A 14,237-nucleotide genomic window follows, 5' to 3' on the forward strand; every position below is an offset into this window, starting at 1 on the left:
GCAAAGGGGTGAATTACGTTTATAGGTGAATGATACGTGACGCCACCTGAGGTTTCTGAGTAGATTGACCAGCGCTGCAGTGGCGCTTCTCTGGGACAGAAGTTGTGGTGTAGCTAAGATGTAGAAGCCCTGCACAGGTATGGCTATTGTCGCAGGGCGCATGAATGAGTTGGTAGATGGTGTGCAGTGCAGGATGTAGCAGAGCCGTGCACCAGGCGCAGGAGAAAGAGGACACAGTTGTGCAGTTCCTTTACCTGTACTTGGTAAGTGCCGTCCAGGACCCAGAGTACAGATGGAGAAGGAGTTGGTCAGCCTGGAAGCCAATTTGGAATTCTCTCTCTGCAGATAGGTAGTGTGGCCTCCGTTCTAGCGCTTATCTGAGATACTCGCAGTGCTGAGTTCAATGAAGTTCCCCCTGTTGACTCTCTTGAAACTTTCTCGTTTGGAAGGCAGCTGTAGCCTTTTCCTTCTGGCTCCCACACGTCGCTGCTGGGGTCTCCGAGCCTTAGTTGGGTACAGAGCATTTACAGCTGCTACTTCCTCCGGTTTCTGCTGCAGGAACGTCAGTGTCCCTACAAACTCGGAGACCGGAATCCGGACCATGCGCTCCAGCTAGGAGTCTCCTCTCCTCCGGACCCTGGATACCATCCGCACATTGAGCGCTGTGCTGGTCATCTCCCAACTGCGTTGCCGCTGACCTCCGTGCGGCAGGAGATGACCCGCGGCAACCATCGGGAGATCAGCGGCTAGTGCCGCAGATCTCCCGACGGTAGCGGTGGCGTGCGTCATTCGAATTCTGCACCAATTTGCAGACGGACTGCACCTGTCGCTGATTGGTTGCGGCTGGCCGGGCGCGGCCAATCAGCGACGCAGGATTTCCATTACAAACAGACAGACAGAATTAGATGATTATATAGTAGATAAGACTAAACATAGTTTTCCATTTTATTTAATAATAACAAACAGTTATACTCACCTAATGCCTAATTCCACCGAAGCCCTCATTTTCCTGTAATAAAACTGAAATAAAAAAGCAACAAGATACCATACCTTTCTGTCGTTCTGTCCCATGCCGTAATCCATGTCTGGGGATTAATAGTTTTCAACCTGGACGGTGCCAAGATGTGACCGTCCAGGCTGAGAACCACAGGGGAATGAACTACTGCGAGCGGAGCCTTAGGGACCGGTGGTGACGTTATCGAGGTTACGTCCGGTCACTGAGGCTGTGTTCCCAGCTGGGTTGAACTGCTGTTAGAAGGAGCAGGAGTGGCTGATGAAGGCCAGCATCACACTGCCGTAGAATACGGGTGAGTATTATGTGAGAAAACATCGCGTAACACTCAGCCCAGTGATAATCTATGGGGCAGCTCACATCAGTGTTAATTTTCTCAGCCTTATTCAGTGTGCATGTAAAATCGCAGCATGCTGAGATTGTCACTGAGGCTCGCCAATGCAAGCCTACGGGTGTGAGAAAAAAAATCGCACAGCACTCGGACCATGCAAGTGCTGTCTGATATTTATGTGTCAATGACCTTTGGAAAGCTAGCAATTCACATGCCGCGTACAGTACAATCACACTGACAGAATAGAATAGATAGAATAGATATATACACATAGAATACATATATATATGTCAGTGGCACACACACAAATATATATATATACACATACTGTATGTATATATATATAAATATATATTCCACATCTTCTCCAGTGAAGGCAACAGTGATTCCAGTGGTGATAGGAGCACTTGGATCAGTGACCCCTAAGTTGAAAGAATGGCTACAACAGATCCAAGGAGCAACATCTGAACTCTCTGTCCAGAAAAGCGCAATACTGGAAACAACTAAGATCCTGCACGGAACCCTCAAACTCCCAGACCTCTGGTAGAGGACCCGAGAATGAGAAAGGACAACAAAGAGGGGTGAGAAGGAAGTATATATATATATATATATACACACATACAAACCGTGTATATATATATATACACAGACAGTGTATATATATATATATATATATTACCTCGCAACTGTATATTTAGCCTTTACTGGCTATTAAAATGGGGGATCCTAAAAAAGGCTAAAAACATCAGCTCTCAGGTGGCTCTGGCACTTAGCCTCACTCTTCCCACTTGCCCTGTAGCAGTGGCAAGTGGGGTGATAGCTGGGCGGTTGATGTCATCTTTATATTGTCGGATGACATCAAGCCCCGAGGCTAGTAATGGAGAGGCGCCAATAAGACTCCCTCATTACTAACCCCGTAGTCACATTTTTTGAAAACAGACGTCCAGAAAAAAGTCCTTTAATTGAAAGAACGACACAGACTCCTTTAATAATCTTAATTGAACCATTCTTCAGATCTCGCCTATTCCCCCATTGCTCTGGTCATCTGCAAAAAAGGCAAAAGAGGTAAAAGAAAAAAACAACAATGTTCCTCACCTTTCCGCAGAGATGCTTTTAATCCATTTGTCCCACGACAGGTCTAGCTCTGCTACTTCTAGATGGCAGACTGCAGGATGTGACCATACAGCCTGTCATCCAGCTAACACTGAGCACCATGTGCTCAGTGTCTGCCTGTGAACTGCTATTCCCTGTCTCAGGGCACCGCGAGTGTGAGAAAGTTCTCCTGCTCACTCTGCCATCAGATAGGTCCTGTGAGTTCACAGCCAGTGAACTAATTTCACCTATGTGACGTCAGCTTGAGCGCTGTAGGAAATTTTCCACAGCGCTCGCATTGACGTCAGAAAGGTGAAGTGAGTTCATTGGCCGTGAACTCGCAGAGGACCTATCTCACGCTCGCAGTGCCCTCAGACAGGGAATAGCAGTTCACAGGTAGACATTGCTCACATAGTATATAATTTATACAATGTAATTTTCTGGATTTTATTTTTGATATTCTATCTCTCAATGTTAAAATTAACCTACCCTTACAATTATAGACTGTCCATGCCTTTGTCAGTGGGTAAACTTAGAAAAATCAGCAAGGGATCAAATACTTATTTCCCCCACTGTATATATTTATGTATTCTAAGTGTATATATCTACTCTATCTATTCTATTCTACCCTGTCACTCTGTGATTTTACTGAATGCAGCACATGAATTGCCGGCTTTTATTCTATATTTTACTTAATGTTACCGACTCTTTCCGAAAAGCAGTTTGAGCTGTTGCATGAAGTATTAGGACCCCCAGAAAAGCAGCTTTACACCTGCCATCACCCAGCTCATCTTAATTTAAAGTTATATTAAAAGCTCTAAATGCTGGCCCAGATCCTGATACCTCACGCATGACTGCTGTGTCATTCTAAAATTTCTACTGTGAGTGAATTGATGCCACTTTTCCTGGTTTGCCCCCCTAATTTTTAGGAATGTTTGGACTTCAAGTTGGGTTTTCTTCATGCGTGTTTCCTAAAATTTGGGAGACTTCTCAGAGCACCAGGTCTACACCTGTCACTCATCCACCTGTTACTAATCAATGTTTCAGCTAGAAATTCTGGTCCAAGCCCTGTCCCAAATCCTGTCCCATGCATCCATGCTGCACAATTATACTATTTGTACTCGGGGTCAATTGATGTCACTCTTCCTGGTGTCTGTCCCTAATTTGAGCTGTTATGGTAGCTTCTTGCTCCCCCGGAAGAGTTTGGTTCTGCCTCCCATTGAATTCAATTGGGTTACATTGAACATATTCGGCGAAAATCATTCACTGATCTGAACCTTGAAATGTTCGCTCATCTCTATTTGTGGAGTCCAAAATGTTTAAAGATAATTTTCTAAATGTTTCAACTTCATAAGCACACACTTCATTTTCATCCCATTGCTTTATAACATCAGACTCTTATTTCACTTTTATAATATCTGCTAATATTGTTACATTTTCCTCTTTTAAAAATTTGAAAAAAAATCTAATTTTTTGAATCATTTGTTTTATTTGCCATTATTTACGGTATCTACTTTTAGGACTTGTCTGAAAATCGAATGTAGTTTCAGGTTAGCTTTATGTAGAAATAAACAAAAATCTGAAGAACTCACAGACATTTAAGCACCAGTGTACATCTTTATACATGTATGTGTGTATAACAGGTACGGACTGGGGCTGAAATTCATATATTCAAATAAGCGGTAGTTCACACCAACTCATGTAGACAAAGGGTTAACTTTACCCATACTGAAAGCGCACGTCATATCCAAACAGATGGCAGAATAAGTGATTGAATTTCACCAACCTGAGAAGCGCTGTCCTCACTTTTTTACATTGTTGGGGCTGAAATTCAGCCCTGACATTTGAAATCACACAGGCCCATGCTGCCACTGTCTCCAAGCACCGTTGGATATATTACTAATATTACCCTGGATGGAGGAAAGGAAGATTTACTACAAGACCAATATTTCTAATGATACCTGTGGTCTGCTGGGGTAAGTGACGGAGTCAGCGACTTTGTGCTCCATCACAACTCTTAGCAGTCTGGGTGCCCTGAGAACACCAATTCTGTTAACAACGTAGCAGCCAAGCGGCCCATGACCAGACAGGCCCTTCTGGCATTTGCCAGTATTGACAGATGGCCAGTCCGGCCCTGGTGTATAATGTATGTTTCTATGTCTATGCATATAAATTGTTATGTTAACCTAAACATAGTAATATGTATGTATTTCACAAAAACAAGATGCAAAAATGAGAAAAATCTGCATTTAATAGAGGTCATGCTGTGACCTAACATACTAGAAGCTCAGGGTGTTTTCATGTGGATACATTACTATGGCTGATTCACGATGATTTACTTTTATGAGTTTTTCTGACAACCAATTAACAACATTAAAATCCACCTGACATCCGATGAGCCAGAACACCCTATAAACCTCTTCTAGGTAATTCTATCCCAGCTCCAGATTTCAGATTCCCGTTGGCTTATAAATGTTTTCTATTTAAAGCTTTGTTTTTATATGTAAGACTTAAAATATTTCCCATGTAAAGATATTGTACTGAATGTGACCTTCCCCTGAGATAAAGGGTTGTAACTTGAGTGTAAAGTTTTGTATTGATGCAGATATGGCTCAAGACATCCCGAGTTGCCTAGTACGAGATGACCAGCTTTAAAATAAAAAATTGTACGTTACTCTGTTGGGCGATGTTTATGCTATAAGAGTCTGCGTGAGACTTTATCAAATCTGTATCAATGAGAAATTCAAATAAAAAGAAAAGATATATATTTGTAAAGGCAAATAGAAAAACAACAACTTTTTTTCTCTTTGAAAGGACTTATCTAACCTTAAAAGGTTTTTTCCATCTCGGATATGTATGTATTTCTTTTTTGAACCATGGCAGAATTTTTTAGACAATTTTCACCCACTTCAAGAGTGCTGGATTTTCGCTATCTCTTTTTGCAGAACTGTTATAGAAGCACAAAGTAAAAGCCATGCATGTAATATCACCTTTCCATTGCCAGACGGGCCCTTTCCTCGATTAACGTTGATTCTCCATGTTGGAATCCACATCTATCAGATATTTACAGCATATAATGTGCATTTGCCAAAAATATTTGAAATGGGAATACCAGCTTAAGCTTAAATAGGCCCACAAGATAACTAGATGAACCTCCATGGCCACAGGCTTTGCCTTTACATTTAAGGTTCCATTAATATTGGGGGTTTAGTCATTCTCTTCTGCTAAAATTAGAGAACAATGTACCTCTAATACTCCACATGAGTCAGTGACTAAAACCCATTTGGTTCCTCTTGTACGCAGTGGTACAGCATGAGCCCATAGTCTTTGGGCACCATATTGTGGCTAATTTTGATTAAAGAGTTGGTTGATTAGATTCAAAGGATTGTTATGATTACAAATCCATCAGTCTGCATCAGATCAGGTTTTATTCTGTTTTCTGTTGCTTATGAGAAGCCGAATTTAGCATTGTCCATGGTGGCATCAGAAAGATGAAAGGGAATGGTCAATACAGACCTACACAATACTGACCATAATGGGATTTATTTTCATTGTTACCTACTCCAAGATAAAACTTCTTTAATGAGAGATTTCAAAATCTAACAGGCCACATGAAGGTCATTCAACATTTTTTGTTTGGTCAATGTCAGTTGGAGAAAGAATAAATAGTAGAATCTCCATAATGTAAATGTGTCTGTACCATTTTCCAGCTTTCACAGTCATGTGGGATCCTCAAGTGGGTCAAAAGAATGAACAAGATAGTTGGGCATCAGGCAAAACAGGAACTATACAAAAAATTATGATACAGATGAAGACAACATAGGTCTAGATCAGTGGTTCCCAAACTCCAGTCCTCGCGAACCCTAACAGGTCATGTTTTCAGGATTTGCTTAGTATTTCACAGGTGATGGAAATATCAAGGCATCAGGAATTCTCTCACATGTGTAACACTATGGAAATCCTGAAAACATGACCTGTTGGGATCCGCGAGGACTGGAGTTTGGGAACCACTGGTCTAGATTGTGGGTCCTCAGTAATGTCTCCTCTTGAAGAGTGCAGGTAGTCTTGTTCAAAGTCAAATTAGCCCCTGAGGTTGCTTTGTGGACCTTGGAAAGGTGAGCTCATGGCTCTTTGGCCTTGCCTCCCACAAACTATGGGAAAGGTTGGAGGTGAAAACATAACTTTGCCCTGTAGGGTAGCAGAGAATATTATTTGGAGGTTTTCTCCCAAGTACAGGGACTTTCATACTTTCCCTTCAAGATGTGATATGTTATCACGTGTTTCAGAATGTAGGCCAGTCTGTGATAAAATAGAAAAATGTCCTCCTGCTCAGATCATTGTTTTCCAGGGCTGAAGATCGGTATCATTAGGAAACACGTTGATCTTGCGATTGCAGAAAAAGCGCAAATATAGTTTCAGAAAAGAGTGAAGGGTTTACGAGAACTAATAGCTCATAAAGAAAATTAGTCATGGGCCAGCAGAATTATTTTCTAATCCCCCATTATTAATTTGGAGTTAGGTTGAAATGACTGACATTCCTCCAGATTTCAGTATTCTATAGTCAGTGTTGTATATAATGAGAGGAATATAAATGTGAGATATCAGCCGGAGAACATCAGACGTTCAACTGTCGGATCGCGGTCAACCACTTCACTCCACCTGTGGAATATACAGCACCGGCATGACTATGGGACGCTCTGTGTGCACAGCCGGAGTCTGGCTACTAACGGCTTATGTGATACTCAGTCTGCAGGGAGCAGGTCAGTCCAAAGTCTGTCCATCTATCTATCTATTATCTATCTATCTTTCTATTATCTATCTATCTCACTATATAATTTCTATCTATGTACTGTACCTATGTATCTTTGCATCTATCTACTATCTTTCTGTCCATCCATCAATCTATTATATATATATTTTTTTTTTCTATATAATCTATCTAGCTGTCTACTGTGCCTTGAGAGAGTCTTCATACTCCGTGAACATTTCCATATATTTTCACATTACACCCACAAACTTAAGTGTATTTTGCTGAGATTTTATGTGATATCAACACAACGTATCAAGTATTTGTGAAGAGTAAAGGAAATGATAGATGGTACTCTAAATATTTTAAAAATATAAAACTGAAAATTGGGATGTGCATTTCTATTCATCCCCCTGAATCAGTACTTTGTAGGACCAACCTGCAATTTCTGCTGCAGTCTTTTTGGGTTTGTCTCTACCAGCTTAGCACATCTAGAGGTGCCATTTTTATCCCTTCTTCTTAGCACACTCGCTTTTGCTCAGTGAGACTGGATGGAGACGTCTGTGAACAGCAATTTTCACGTTTTCCACAGATTCTCAATGGGATTCTGGTCTGGACAGTGCTTTCAGATCTGCTTTGTTCTAAACAATCCATTGTACCTCTGCAGGATGTTTAGGGTGGTTGTCCTGATGGAAGGCAAATTTTTGCCCGATTCTCAAGTCTTTTGAAGCCTTTAACAGGTTTTTCTCCAGGATTGCCCTGGATTTAGTTTCATCCATCCTCCCATGAACTCTGACCAGCTTTTCTGTCCCTGTTGAAGAAAAGCCTCCACAAGGCATGATGCTGCCACCACCGTGTTTGATCGTGGGGATGGTGTTTTCAGAGTGATGTTCAGTGTTAGTTTTCCCATGACACATAGCCCACAAAGTTCTACTTTGGTCTCATCTGACCAGATACCTTCTTGCATGTGCTTGTTTTGTCCCCTACATGTCTTTTTGCAAACTGGAAACAGGACTTTTTATGGCTTTCTTTCAAAATGGCTTTCTTTCTGCCATTTTTCCTTAAAGGCCAGATTTGTAGCGTATATGACTGATAGTTGTCCTTTGGACAGTTTCTCCCACCTGAGCTGTGGATCTCTGCAGCTTTTCCAGAGTGACCATTGGCCTCTTGGCTGCTTTAATTAGTTCTCACCTTTCATGGGGTGTTAGTTTAGAAGGACGGCAATGTCTTGGTAAGTTTCCAGCTGTGCCATATTCCTTCCATTCTTGGATGATTGAACAGTGGGCTGTGAGATCTCTAGATCTTGAGCTACTTTTTATAACCTAACCCTGCTTTAGTTTTCTCTACAACTTTATCCTTGACCTGTCTGGTGTGTTGCTTGGTTTTCCTGATGCTGTTTGATCCCCAATGTTCTCAAATGTCTGAGACCATCACAGAACAGCTGCAGTTATACTAAGAAATCACACACAGGTGGACTCAACTTACTAATGATGTGACTTCTGGAGTTGATTGGTTACTCAGGATTTTATTTAGGGGTATTTTTCGATTTTTAAAATAATTAGAAAACCATCTATAATTTCCTTCACAAATAGTCGCTACTTTGTGTTGATATCACATAAAATCCTAATGAAATACATTATTTACTTTTATGGGACTAACGTGTAACTTTTTCAAGGCACTGTATGTATCTATCGATCTATCTGTTTTCTAATCTCAAAAATATAAATAAATTTATTAATTTTTTTCTCTATTTTTCTATTCAGATGCTCAGACCAACACAACATTCTCAGGTGAGATTAGAGATTTATTATTTTCTCTAGTTACAGATTAAAAATATTACACTATAACTTGCAATTGCCATAATGATGTTCGAGGTCATGGTGCAGCATTTGACGCTGTGGTTTCTTGGGTCTCTTAGAATGTTGTAACAACATTATGCAGTGTATTTTACCTAGCTGCAAGTTTTATCCTCTTGAAAATGACTAAGAAGCCCATGTGTCCCCTTTTCAGGTGATTGGTGGGGATTCCAATAACATTTCACCTAGTTTGCTTGTACAGTGCCACACAGAGCAATGTACAGTAATGCTGTTGTGACTAGCGGTCCACATCCCCTGTCCCGCGGGCACTACACAAGGTCCAGACACACAGCTCTGCCTCACTATGTAATGTTTCCTCTTTTCTCTAGGTCCAGTGGTGCCAGGATGGGGAATCGCTCTCTTAGTACTGATGTCCTTATTTTTGGCCGCTATCTTATCCTGCCTCTGTTGCGCGGTAAGATCCTGATCATCCTTATAATTAGAGATGAGTAAATTTGGGAGATTTCTAAAATGGTGAATTTCCTATTAGAAAAATGGAAGATGAAATCCTTCTCATCTACATCTACAATGAATAACTGTTTTTTTTATAGAATTCTTTACAGATCATTTTCTTCTATTTTCATAGCCTTTCTGCTGCAAAAACCAAGCAATCGATGGACAGAATGGACTATCCTCCGCCATCAATAGCTTTAAATGCTGGGAATGATGGGCTCGAGATCTTCCTGTGGTTCTCATTCTGTTTCTTCACATTTATGGTTTCTCTCTATTGCTGCATTTCTCGTGCATTTCAAGAGCTTCAATATAGATTATCACCAAATTATCACTTCATAAAGAAGGACAAGCAGGGACACGTGCATTTACGAACATTGACTATACCATCCATACATCAGAACATATGGAAAATGTATTCATGGACCACTACTGAATCCCAGAATTAAATCTCTTTCCTATTTTACCCCATTACTAGAAATGTGACTAAGCATTGGATGCATGAGCTATTAAAGGAAATGGACTTTTGCTTTCACTAATTTCACAAATTAGATCTTCCTATGTGGAGTTGTGACCTCTGAACATATGAGAAATTGATTTTATATTTTTGGCATTAAAAAAAAGTTACTTGTAATACCATGCCTAACCACATGGACTGCTGTTACAAGGCGTCTTACATATGAGCCACAGTTGCCTTTTGATGCAGATATGTGTAGTGCATCATTATAAATGGCAGTGATTAAGCTGCAGAACCAGCACTTTGGTGTCTCTACCAGTCCCAAACAGACCCAACCCATTCTCCTACACATTCTGGATCAAGTGTATTGACTTTTGCAGTTCTGGTGCAACTTTTTCATTACTGTGATATTACTGTTTTCAGGCATTACATGCTTTTATTTATTTTATTCTGAATATATTGTATGTTACCACTTCTGAATATTTATTTATTCTCCTACCCTTCATCATCATATCACTGTCATAACACTGTGCAATAAATATGAGTCTATGAAATGATAAAATGTGACGTTCTCTTCATGTATTAATTTGATAAATTACTATTTTTTCTTATTTCATCCTTTACATTTTTATAGAAAAATGTAGAATGGTCCTTCATTCCACCATGAGGATCTTCGCAATCAGGGTCACAAAAAGAAAATCTTGTAATTATTTTGGTTTTTACTAATATGCATGTATAATGCGTACAATGTTGTCACGAGAGATGAGCGACTTTGCCTTTTTTCGGGTCGAGTTGGGTTTCATAAAACCCGACTTTCTCAAAAGTCGGGTTGAACTAAATCGGCCGATTATCGTGAAAAGTCGAAGGCTGACTGAAACACGAAACCCAGTGCAAGTCAATGGGGTACCAAGGTCGGCAGGGAGTGGAGGACAGGAAACACACCTACAGTGCCCATTTTAATGCCAAAATCATCAATTCTTATTACTTAAGCTTGGCAACCTTTAATTTACTTTATAATAATAGTTAATTACGCAAATTGTCTCTTCAGAGAGGAAGAGGACTAGAACTCTAGTGCCACCTATTGGAGGTAGCAATCCTAAAAGTCAATGTTGACCCTTTAACGACCCTAGTTACATGACTTAGGATAAAAGCCAAGCCAGAATCTCCATTTGCAGACACTGTGTTTCGGGGTACTGCCCCTCATCAGTGCAAAGTGGGAGATCTGGTTTGGCTGTGAGAGAGGCATCTGACCGATATCCAAGAAGTATCATTTCTCCTTGCGGAGAATGACATGCTAAGCATGTCGAGGTGAGGAGACTTAAAGCCGCAATTCTCCACTTTGCACTGATGAGGGGCAGTACCCCGAAACACAGTGTCTGCAAATGGAGATTCTGGCTTGGCTTTTATCCTAAGTCATGTAACTAGGCTCGTTAAAGGGTCAACATTGACATTTAGGATTGCTACCTCCAATAGGTGGCACTAGAGTTCTAGTCCTCTTCCTCTCTGAAGAGACAATTTGCATAATTAGCATATTTCCAAGAGGAGCATTGCGGCTTTAAGTCTCCTCACCTCGACATGCTTAGCATGTCATTCTCCGCAAGGAGAAATTATACTTCTTGGATATCGGTCAGACGCCTCTCTCACAGCCAAACCAGATCTCCCACTTTGCACTGATGAGGGGCAGTACCCCGAAACACAGTGTCTGCAAATGGAGATTCTGGCTTGGCTTTTATCCTAAGTCATGTAACTAGGCTCGTTAAAGGGTCAACATTGACTTTTAGGATTGCTACCTCCAATAGGTGGCACTAGAGTTCTAGTCCTCTTCCTCTCTGAAGAGACAATTTGCATAATTAGCATATTTCCAAGAGGAGCATTGCGGCTTTAAGTCTCCTCACCTCGACATGCTTAGCATGTCATTCTCCGCAAGGAGAAATGATACTTCTTGGATATCGGTCAGACGCCTCTCTCACAGCCAAACCAGATCTCCCACTTTGCACTGATGAGGGGCAGTACCCCGAAACACAGTGTCTGCAAATGGAGATTCTGGCTTGGCTTTTATCCTAAGTCATGTAACTAGGCTCGTTAAAGGGTCAACATTGACTTTTAGGATTTCTACCTCCAATAGGTGGCACTAGAGTTCTAGTCCTCTTCCTCTCTGAAGAGACAATTTGCATAATTAGCATATTTCCCAGAGGAGCATTGCGGCTTTAAGTCTCCTCACCTCGACATGCTTAGCATGTCATTCTCCGCAAGGAGAAATGATACTTCTTGGATATCGGTCAGACGCCTCTCTCACAGCCAAACCAGATCTCCCACTTTGCACTGATGAGGGGCAGTACCCCGAAACACAGTGTCTGCAAATGGAGATTCTGGCTTGGCTTTTATCCTAAGTCATGTAACTAGGCTCGTTAAAGGGTCAACATTGACTTTTAGGATTTCTACCTCCAATAGGTGGCACTAGAGTTCTAGTCCTCTTCCTCTCTGAAGAGACAATTTGCATAATTAGCATATTTCCCAGAGGAGCATTGCGGCTTTAAGTCTCCTCACCTCGACATGCTTAGCATGTCATTCTCCGCAAGGAGAAATTATACTTCTTGGATATCGGTCAGACGCCTCTCTCACAGCCAAACCAGATCTCCCACTTTGCACTGATGAGGGGCAGTACCCCGAAACACAGTGTCTGCAAATGGAGATTCTGGCTTGGCTTTTATCCTAAGTCATGTAACTAGGCTCGTTAAAGGGTCAACATTGACTTTTAGGATTGCTACCTCCAATAGGTGGCACTAGAGTTCTAGTCCTCTTCCTCTCTGAAGAGACAATTTGCATAATTAGCATATTTCCCAGAGGAGCATTGCGGCTTTAAGTCTCCTCACCTCGACATGCTTAGCATGTCATTCTCCGCAAGGAGAAATGATACTTCTTGGATAATAATAGTTAGGCATTGAAAACTGGGGGTTATTTGGCTAAAGTTGTGGGGGGGGTAGGGCTGGCTCCAGATTTTCGTGGGCCCTGGGCCAAAGAGTGTCACTGGGCTCCTTTAACACATGCCACAATTCATGATCCTCTCATATGGCAGAGAAATAGCAGTATAGTACAATGAAAAATACTTCACTTCTTACATCTCATGACTGATATCCATTTTAAATTCTCCAATAGCTCCAAAAACGGACAGTATATTACTCCATACAGTATTATGGCCACCGCATAGTGCGCTATACAGAGTAATGAGGCCCATATATTTCTCCATACAGAATCATTGGTCCCATATAATGTTTGAAACAGTATATGATGAGCTCCACATAATGCTACAGTATATGTTGGTCCCCATGGATGAAGATCCACTGTGTTATGGGCCCAAATAATGCTCCATATATAATGGGCCCTATTTCTAATGATCAAGTGCATAATGGACCCTGTAAATGCTGCTCCAGTGTCTGATGTCCACCTCTGGAATGCTCCAGTGTATGGTGGGCCTCATATATCATTCTCCAGAGTACAGTGCTCCAAAAAAATAGCTGTTCCAACATTGAAAACAATTAAATAAGTCTCCTCGCTAACGAATCCCTGTACTAGTCTGGACTCCTCGTCGTCCCCATCTTCCATCTCACTGCACTTTCAATATAGTACACCATAGGAACAAAAAAGCGCAAATAGGGTCTTATCCGGGTTAATATTAAAAAATATAAAAGAAATTCACTGATCTATTGCAGGAGAGATCAGGCATGTACGATTATTAGTCAGCTGCTGTACGTCCAAAGGTCAAACAAGTGACCGCTGATATAACAATTCTTATGGAACTAATTTATGGACTTCCATGTGCTGCTTGACAAAATACAGGATTCCAGTTATGCTGGAAGATTAATCATTTATTCCACCATAATTTGAATCCTGTAATTTGTCAAGCAGCGCATGGAAGTCCATAAATTAGTTCCATAAGAATTGTTATCTCACTGCACTTGGACTGTTTAGGCAGAGGGCGTACAGACGTGATGTCATCTCGCTTTCTGACCAGAATGTCACTGTCAGGAAACGCGGAAGACGTCATGGCGGTGGAGCAGGGAGAGGTAAGTATTTCAACTTTGCAAGTGCTGTGATCCTGAGCAAGCAGGGGGGCCCACTCGTTGGCGACGGCACTGGCACAGGGCCCCTCATAGTACGGCAGTGTGTCTAACGGCGGGTGGGCCCACCGGCAGAGACACTTGTGTACTATGAGGGGCCCTGTGCCAGTACCGTCGCCCATGAATATGCCCCCCCCACCTGCTCAAGGAACCTGCACTTTCATCTGCACCTTC

Source organism: Dendrobates tinctorius, unplaced genomic scaffold, assembly GCF_039654945.1.
Source record: "Dendrobates tinctorius isolate UK_male_01 unplaced genomic scaffold, ASM3965494v1 ptg000158l, whole genome shotgun sequence".
Classification (NCBI taxonomy): Eukaryota; Metazoa; Chordata; class Amphibia; order Anura; family Dendrobatidae; genus Dendrobates; species Dendrobates tinctorius.